Source organism: Leuciscus leuciscus (assembly GCF_965113295.1).
Source record: "Leuciscus leuciscus genome assembly, chromosome: 1".
NCBI classification, from domain to species: Eukaryota; Metazoa; Chordata; class Actinopteri; order Cypriniformes; family Leuciscidae; genus Leuciscus; species Leuciscus leuciscus.
The window spans coordinates 14,136,298-14,146,641 of record NC_138725.1 but is presented as its reverse complement, the minus strand read 5'-3'; the positions used below and the strand labels follow the sequence as shown (position 1 = coordinate 14,146,641).

Genomic DNA, 10,344 nt, shown 5'->3' with positions numbered 1-10,344 from the left:
ACTAAAAAGGTCAAATTAGCATGGGAGCGCAATGTGTGCTGCTTTGTGCTACCTAGTCCTTCTCTTGTAGTAGTCAAGAGTCTGTAGAGATTTATTGCTGAAGTTACGTGTAGTTCTAATCTGCTTTTTGTAGTTGTGTACTGTTCTGTCCTTAGTGCCAGAGTGTCCTTGCTGTTTAGTATTTTCCTTTGGTTATCTCCACTATTTCTGAGTGTCAGTGTTGTTTTTAGTTTACTTAAAGGGATAGTTCACCCAAAAATGAAAATTCTGTCAGTAATCACTCACCCTCATGTTGTTCCAACCCCGTAAGGCTTTCGTTCATCTTAGGAACACAAATTAAGATATTTTTGATGAAATCTGAGAGCTGGGTCACTTCTCCGTAGGCTTCTGAGGGGTTGAAACTTGCCGGCCCAGAAAAGTTAGTAATTGTTAAAATAGTCCAAGTGACTACAGTGGCTCAACCTTAAGCTTATCAAGTGACGAGAATACTTTTTGTGCACAAAAAACAATGAATAGTTGAATAAAGTTGTTTTTTTTGTTTTGTTTTTTTTTTGCACAGAAAGTATTCTCGTCGCTTGATAAGCCTAAGGTTGAGCCACTGTAGTCACTTGGACTATTTTATCAATGTCTTTAGTAACTTTTCTGGGCCGGCACGTTTCGATACCTTAGAAGCCTATGGAGGAGTGATCAAGCTCTCAGATTTCATCAAAAATATATTTTTTATAATTTTAATAATATAATTTAAGTAAGTCTTACGGGGTTGTAACAACAAGAGGGTGAGTAATTACTGACAGAATTTTCATTTTTGGGTGAAATAACCCTTTAAAGGGGTGGTATAAACCCCCTTTTAACAAGATGTAAAATAAGTCTCTGATGTCCCCAGAGTGTGTATGTGAAGTTTAAGCTGAAAATACCCCACAGATATTTTATATAGCATGTTAAAATTATACATTTTTGAGGGTGAGCAAAAAAAGCATAGTTTTGTTTGTCCCTTTAAATGCAAATGAGCTGCTGCTCCCGGCACAGAGGGCGGCGCTACAAGAGCTTGTGTGTGTGTGTGTTAGCAGCTTGTGTAACTGGTGTGAATTATTCTTTGATTTGTTTTTTTACATTGTATTATTTTCTTTAATTTACTGTTTATACTAAGTTTTTTTCTACTTTTGTATTTAGAATGGATTAATGAACCTCACGAAATTTTGTTCAGATTATTGTTCATGAGTAAGAGAACATAGCGTTAAAGTAGAGGAACTTTTCTTCGGGTCTTTGTTTGGGGTGGGAGCGTCATCGGTGGAACATCTCCGGGGTTTCCCCTTGGACATGCAACATGCAATTGCATCAGTCTATTTGCGCAAGGCTGATGAGCGCATGCACTTCGCTTCTCCCGTGAACATTCTTCTGGTATGCTGATGTTTATCGTCCAAATGCATATTTTTTTTGCTCAACAAGTGTGATAGCAGCATTTGATTGTGTGGAGTGTGGGAAGTCTTTTATTTCAGTGGCCTTTTTAAAACTGCACCAGAGAATTCACACTGGAGAAAAACCTTACAAGTGTTCACACTGTGACAAGAGATTCAATCAGCCAACACATCTGAAAACACACAAGAGGATCCACACTGGAGAGAAGCCGCACACGTGTGATCAGTGCGGGATGAGTTTCGCTATTAAACGCAACCTGGAGCAGCACATTAAGATCCACACTTTAAATTTTAAAAGACTAGTAAACAGTCAGTATTAAAATAAGAACAAAATCAAATTACAAGCACAAGTACAAATAAATACAATACAACAAAGATACAAATTAAATAAAGGGGTGGTATAATGCCCCTTTCACAAGATGTAAAATAAGTCTCCGATGTCCCGAGAGTGTGTATGTGAAGTTTTAGCTCAAAATACCCCATAGATATTTTTATGCAGCATGTTCAAATATTAAATTTTTTAGGGTGTCTGTCCCTTTAAATGCAAATGAGCTGCTGCTCCCGGCACAGGGGGCGGAGCTTCAACAGCTTGTGTCCTTTTACCTCACACAGACATGCACTGAACATTTTTAAAACTTTTAGCCTTTTATGTTTAAACCAGATTCAGACAATGATGGAGAGACTCAAGAAGAAGTGACAACATGTAGAATGCAACAGGATGTTTCTGAATGGTTAGTTGATGAATTTATGTAGCTTATGTGGAGTTATCTTCAAGTCATTGATTAGCATATTTTGTCTTGATAATCTATAAATCGTGTCCAGGGGGCGGGGTTTATGTAAATTCTAGGGTTGGTGATGTCACTAACCGGGAGGAACTAACGGGAGGAATGTGGTGTAGTCTCTACCAGCCGTTTGTTGTAGTCCTTAAAAAGCAATTTCTTTAAAAGCAAATATCTCACTTTGCTTTTAACTTGTTTATGCTCAAACAGCAACATTACACACTAACTAAAGTTTAAAAAGTGAAATCATAATCAACCACCCCTTTAAATAAATAGTGCTCTTTGGGGGCAGGTCTTATAGTTTTCAGGTACCGAAGTGTAACTAAGCTAATCTAATAAATATCACTGCATAAACTTCATATCCTTTTTAAAGATTAAGAGCAGTGCGTGATTTTTTTTTTCTTTGCCCTTTGATGTTTGATTTATACAATAAAATCAGACAGTGGCAGAATTATAATGATTCTGCCACTTTAAGACCGAAGGCATACATGATCATGCCTTTTGTGTTTGTGTTCACTTATGCATACTATGACTTAGGCTATGTTCACTATGCTTACTAGGACACTTGCCAAGACTGTTTTGTCAAATTGTTTTGTGAATTTGTACATTCAAGCACAGGAAGGCATGAAAGAGAGCTCAACTTTGCGCATTGTCTGAGAGACGGCTTTCAGGTCACGCACTTCGACTTAAACTATGTTAAACTTCCCACACAGCGTGTGAGTAACAAATTCCCTTTCGTGTTCCAGCCCTTGAATGTTTACATTGGAAAGGCTGAAACTTTCGTGATGATGCAGCACTGGCACATCAGCTGTACAGAGCATTGTTCACGTTCATGTTGTCACAACATTGCACTTTAAAAAATTGTTACTGGCCAACTGGCGACTGACACAGTTTTGTATACTCGCCAACTCTGGTTTTTACTCACATGTGGTGCTTGGCGAGTGTTCATTTCAGGCCTTGGGTTCAAGTCACTATAATGAGAAAACTATTCTCATTATTATGGGTCCCCCTCCCCAGCTCAGGTGGAGCTCGACCTATTGAAATGTGCCGGAGTGTAGCAGTGAAACTGTTGAATGGAAATGGGGAAAGATCTCTAGGAAGGCCAGAGACAACAGTCTATCACAGCTTTTACTCCTTGTACTTTGCCATTCCCAAGAGAGGGAGAGGTCTCCATTCCGGTCTGGATCTCTGAAAGTACATATTCAAAATGCCTTCGCTTATAAGTCTTTGTCATTTTTGTTCGTCCCAAAGACTGGAGTATGTAAGTCGATCTGAAAGATAAATATTTTCACATAAGCATCTACCCAGCACACAGAAAATTCCTCAGGTTTGCCTGTTAGGATGCAGCCTACGAGTTTTTGACGGTTCCTTTTGGGCTCTCATTAGACATGAAAGTGTTCAGCAAATGTGTCGAACTAGAATAGGGTCTCAGAGAGTCAGCTTATTTGGAGGAGCGACTCCTCTGTGCTCCATCACAGCAGCAGGCAGATATAGATGCAGAAGTGTGCATGTCTCATCTGCAGAGCTTAGGCTTCAGGATAAATGAGACAAAAAGCTTTGTGGTCTCAGACTGTCCTGTATCAAGTGTTTCTGGCAGAGGAGCGTATCGGGTCCATTCACGGCTGTCTGTCCCTTTTTCAGAAAGGGAACAGAGTCCCAATCAGTCTGTTTATGTATTCTAGAGCTGATGGCCTGGACAGTTTCTGTCCAGCACTGGGTAGCGGCACATCGCTGGTGCCATCACTCTGCATGTGCGCTCTCCGTCACTGGGAGATTGTTCTTTCCTCGAGTCAGAAACTCTGTGGAGGGCACCGGTCTTGAACCGTAACTGATTGTGTGGGGCATGACTCATTTCCAGTCATTAAAGGGCAACGCATGTCTCGGGAATAATGAATGTGGGGGCGGATCTCCTATCCAGAGGAAATCCTCTCTATGGAGAATGGGCTCTCCACCCTCAGGTAGTGAGCCAGCTGTGGGAGAGGTTCGGCTGAGCTGCTGTAGATCTCTTCACCTTGAACAAAATCATTCATTTACCCTTTTCTTCTCTCTGGGGAGAGAAGGTGTGCCTTTGCTCTGGAGCTGCCCACTCTAAGAAAGTTAGAGAGTACGGACACTCAGTAATACTATTCGCTGGCTGATGGAGATAATAATACAACACCTGTGCAACCAGCCTTGGCCTCAACTGTTGTGCTGCTGTGACCTCTCTCAAGTGCACAGGGATGTTTTTCATCCAGCCCTGGACAAAGTGGCTCTCTGGGGATGTGCCCATGAAAGGTTAAACTTAAAGGGATAGTTCACTTTGAAATAAAATGTTGGTATGTTTTAGCTTACCTCAAGGGCATCCAAGATGTAGGTGTCTTTTTTTCCGCAGTAGTTTCAATTTTGATATTTTTAGGTCAAAGCGTTCTTGTCTGTCAGTCATATAATGCAGGTCGATGGTCACCACCTCAAAGAGCATGCACAGAGTCCAAATTAAAACAATTCCCCATCGTTCAAATTAAACAATTCCCCATCGTAAGTACACATTGATGGCCCAAGACACGAAACGAGCGGTTTGTGTGAGAAAACGAACAGTATTTATATCGTTGTTATCTCTTGAACACAGCCGCGCATATACACATATACACTAGATGTCGCCTTGGCTACTGCAGTTCATTGGAACGAATGTCTTTAAGGCGACATCTAGTGTATATATCTATGCACCAGTCTGCGTACACGTCAGATCAGATCACTTCGACATGGCTGTGTATAAGTGGTAAAAAACTATATAAATACTGTTCGTTTTCTCACACAAACTGCTCGTTTCGTGTCTTAGGCCATCAATGTGTACTTACGATGGGGAATTGTTTAATTTGGACGACGGGGAATTGTTTTAATTTGGACTCTGTGCATGCTCTTTGAGACAGTGACCATAGACCTGCATTATATGACTGACAGACAAGAACGGTTTGACCTAAAAATATCAAAATTGAAACTACTGCGGAAAAAAAGACACCTACATCTTGGATGCCCTTGAGGTAAGCTAAAACATACCAAAAATTTATTTCAAAGTGAACTATCCCTTTAAACAGTTTTTTCTGACCACCTGCCTCTTGTATAAAAAAATTTTTAAAAAAGGAGAAAATGTGTTTACGTACCTGTTACTTACCTGTTACCTCGGAAACACTGTGAAATCAGTTTGACTGCCTGTCTTGCCTTTTCACAACTAGTTCACTTACAAGTTACTTGAATCCTACAAGAAATTATGTTTTATAAACAAAGTTCAAGAAGGAGCATGTTCAAATAATCAATCCAATCTACTTGTCATCAAACAATTACTATGTCTACCCTATCAGCATGAGAAGAAGCATGCATATATATATATATATATATATATATATATATATATATATATATATATATATATATATATATATATATATATATATTCACTCTGTCAACTCACCTAACATTCCTTGACAGTTTTTCAGCATCCCTCCACCACCCCGACTCCTCACTCTTGGCTTATTCTTTCACAGCCAGGAATACGGGGGGAGTACTCTGGGTTTGGGCCGAATACCGAGCCCGGAGCCCTCTCCTTGGACAGCACGCCAAATACGCTTTTATTCTACCTGACTTATTTGTAAGTATGAACTTGTGTATGAAGTATGAACAGATGGCAAAATAAACATCCAGTTCAGAATGTCCGGTGTGTGTTCCAGTTATTATATATAAGCTAGTTTAGCCAGTGAGCAAACAAGCAAACATTACAGTGCATTTGCAGATGCTGACTGTGTGTGACTGAACTACACACACACACACACAAGCATAAACCCATACCAGACCACAAATTCCCGTTATTGACTCAGATACACCCCCCTGTCGCCCGAGAAGAACCTGTTTGCAGATTGAAGATAAGGTGCAGATGCACAGATGCAGATGCTGACTGTGTGTGAGTGAGCTACACACACACACACACACACACACACACACACACACACACACACACACACACACACACACACACACACACACACACACACATTTGACTGTAAAGCATCAGCAGAAACACTGCTGAATCTCGCTCATGACCTCAATGCTTCCCTTAAAAACAATGTGCATTTACTTTTATACTGTTTTATTTAGTGCAGGACGATGATGATGATGATGATGATGATGATGCGTCAGCCAATGTGTTATTATAGGAAATCAAATAAATAGAAACATTTGCTAATTTAATTGTTATAACACAAAATGTCAAATTATTCAAAGAGGCCATCTTACTATAGCATGCACTGTTAGACCTTACCAGGCTTTTTTACAGTAAAATTGTTTATTGTACAGTTCTTTCCTGTAATCTACAGTATGTTACTGTAAAAATGCACGAAATTAAAACTCGAGTTAACTAATTTCACTTGCAGAAACCGACTGCCTTAAATTGACCAACTGTCATTTAAATGTATTAACTCAAGTTTATAATACATTAATAACGTGAGCAGCAGTGAAGCGGGGGTTTCGGCGGCGAGTCTATTTTTGCTGCGCTGATTACGCTGCTGCAGCGTCCAACGTCATTCCATTCGGCCTGCTGCACATGAGGACCCTGCAGTGGTGGCTGAAAACCAAAGGGTTTTCCCCGAGGGGGAACCCATTCTGCATGATCAGGGTTACGTGCAGATGCCTTCGTTCCCTATCTATGTGGAAAAAAGCTTGGTTTCTGTCCCAAGGCCCCATGGTGGGAGCGTCATGTCGCCGGAAAGCCGCTTCGACAGACGCCTCCCTCACGGGCTGTGGCGTGGTCATGGATGGCAGGGCTCTGAGGAGCTTCCTCCCAGACCTCAGGGGTCACCACGCAGAAAATGTGTCGGTGGTCTCCTACTTGATTCATCATGGGGTTCTGAGATTGCACCCTCTATCCAGATTGGCGCATCAGATCCACCTGTGGTCCCAGAGGAAACTGTTATCTCTCAGAGCAATGCACGTCCCAGGGGACCAGAATCAGAGAACAGACATCCTGTCGAGGCAGGGGCTGAGACCCAGGGAATGAAGACTTCACACCGAGGTGGTGAAGTCAATATGCGAGAGGTTCGTCCCACTGTCCACTGTGGTCTTCTCTCACCCATCCAGCCCCATTGGGTTTGGATGCCATGGTACAGACGTGGCCGAGGCTACGCCTCTACGCTTTTCCCCCGATCGCTCTGCTCTGGGGAGTTCTGGAGAGGGTCCGTCGAGATGGGATCAGCCTACTTCTTGTACTTCTAGGCCGGCCCGGGTATGGATTTCAGACATCATAGCACTCCTGGCAGGCCACCCTTGGCAAATCCCTCTGAGGAGGGACCTACTTTTACAGGCCGGGGACTCAATATTCACCCTTGAACAGACCTGTGGAAACTTTGGGCCTGGCCCCTGAGGGGGCTCAGTACCTAGAGGTTGGCCTGTTGGCTGGAGTGGTTGAGACCATACTCAGTTCCAGAGCTCCTTCCACGAGGAGATTGTACGGCCTAAAGTGAAATGTTTTTCCACTTGGTGTAAAGAGCGTGAGGTGGACCCAGTTAACTGCCCAGTTGGCTTCAGTGCTGGAGCTCCTCGAAAATAGCTTCTCGGTTGGTCTTACCCCGTCCACACTTAAGGTGTACGTGGCTGCCATTGCGGCTTTCCACGCTCCTCTGGGTGATGGGCCTCTGGGGAGACATCAGCTGGTTGTAGGTTTCCTCTTTCTTCATCACTGTAGGTACTTTCTTCATCGCTGAAGCTAACTTCGGTTGTGTATCGGCGTCCCTTTGTAGCTTCTGTGTATGCCGTCACATGTTACGTCATGAGGCAGCACCAATCAGGATTGGATTAGTTTCATTCATACTTCAGATGTGTTACGCTAAGGGCGTTCCCCAAAGTGTTGTATCGACGCAGTATCTCGTTCCCTTCTCAGGGAAAAAGGGTCAGAGTCGTAACCCAAGACGTTTTTATTTAAACAAAACCCATTGTGCTCTTGGAGTAATGTTTGCAGGACAGCAGCAACAGTAGACTATTACTATTAGTAGTATTACTGTTGTAAGAAAAAATGAAGTGGACGTCGAAGATCTCAAAAAATGAAGTTTATTACAGCATAGTAGTGGCAAGGTACACGAAGCACCTTGGGTTCACCGGCGTCAGAATGAACCCCGAACATACCCCATCCTAAACCTTTTATCCTGGTCTTAATGTAAATGAAGTTGCTCTTCTTGCAACAGCTGTGGTCTGTATGTTAATGAAATTGAGACACCCCATGGTCCCTAGTGTCCCACAGAAGGTTCTCTGTTATTCTTTCAAATAAGAACAGCCAAAGGTTAAAGTGATAAGATTGTTTGAAGTCCCTTTAATCAAGATGGTTCTCGATTGCCCTCAGTCACTCCCAAGCTATAGGTGACACCTGTGCCTCTGTGATAGTATTTTCATATTACTGAGATTGGATGTAATCGTCTCTATATGATAATTAAGCTCTTTTAAGTGAAGGAACATTTTGATATATATATATATATATTGGAGTTGAAGTGGTTTGGAACAGACCATAATTTCTTATACTGTGATGAACACACAGGTCTTTGGACATGATTTTGTAGTTTTTCTCTCTCTATAATGTGTCTTTAGGTCCTGTGAATTTTGTCCGGATGGATCCTTGTTTCACACTAATCAATTTTCATAAGAACAGATTTTTGACAGATTTGATATGTACAACACACTCTAGTGAGCTTTTGAAGAAGCTGAACTACTACTGTGAATGATTACTCAATGTCTTCAATACATTTAAAAGTAAAGGTGACAATCTGTAAAAAAGAGAATGAAGGTTTCCACTTATTTCTATCACATATACCACAAATATTTTAGTACAAAATGTACAAATACAAACACTTTTTTTTTTCTGCTTTGTCATGTGATTTCAAGGAACTGCTCTAGTGTGATTTCAAATGCATCTTGTGTCATGTGATTTCAAGGTAACCTGTCGGTAGACTGAAAGAAGCCTGATTCTGGTACTCAACAAGCCTGATACCAGCAGAGAGCTTTCACATACTGTTTAGACCTCGGGGGTGGACAGAAGACACACACAGAAATCAACACTCAGGTTTGTCTTTATTTCCTTTACATGATCAATTTTATCAATTTCATTTCAACTGTTATATATAACAATTTTACTAATCATAATTATTTACATTTTTAGTAATTTGATTATATTATTTATTTTATGTTTGATTAAGTCACTCTTGGTGCAATATATATATATTGACAGGCTACCAAATCAAATCAATGTACTATATTTAAGTTTATAAATTTAGATTATTTTGAGCACTTGTGTTGTTGTTGTTTTTTTGCCTCTTTATGATGACTCGCTTAAATTAGTCCTAATTTGTAAGTCGCTTTGGATAAAAGCGTCTGCTAAATGACTAAATGTAAATGTAAATGTAGATGTTTTTGTTTACTTTTTATTTTTAAGTGGTTGAAAATTTTGTTTATTTGAGCAACAAACGTAAATGTTGGTCGAATAGTGATGTCACTATATGCTTATCTCCACTGACTATCTGCACTATGTGTCCGCACCGGGTGCGTTTGTTGTCGTGCCGCTAATATACAGGACGCGTTCTGTGGAATACATCCAATTCAATTTGCATAGCAGCAGTTGCAGTAAATTTGCATTGAGGAATAGACCAAATCTAAATATACCAAGGCTAATTAGCCTTGTGCATATTGATTATATAATATGATATATCCATACTTTATGTTACATAACTACTTTTTCAAAATGTAATTTACATGAATCTTATATAAAAAAGTTTAGAATAGCTTAATTAGTCCAGTGTTATTTTAGTATTATTTATTAATACTTGTGTTATATATTTTAGTAATGACATTGCTATTTATATTTATGTATGTTTTTTTTGATAATGTTTTTGGATGGCATGATGTTTTGTCACTAACTTCTGTGAATACTTTCTACATAGAAAGCATATATTACACACTAAATTTAATTCGAGACTCATTTCGTTCACTTTGCTTGACACAAAATTCAAGAAATTAGCCAGATTGTACCACACAACATCGCAAAACTACAAGATATTTGAAGAAAAACAGTCTATTTTATGTAAGATAAATCAACATCAAATATCTTCATAATCTCTAAATATTTAGAAAAATTATCCACTAGA

The 10,344-nt window shown here is 40.2% G+C and overlaps 1 long non-coding RNA gene across 1 annotated transcript in view; it reads left to right on the top strand.

Annotated features, from left to right (window-relative positions):
- Positions 1 to 10,344, top strand: part of LOC309503310 — a 76,457-nt gene that overhangs the window by 31,620 nt on the left and 34,493 nt on the right. The window lies entirely within an intron of this gene.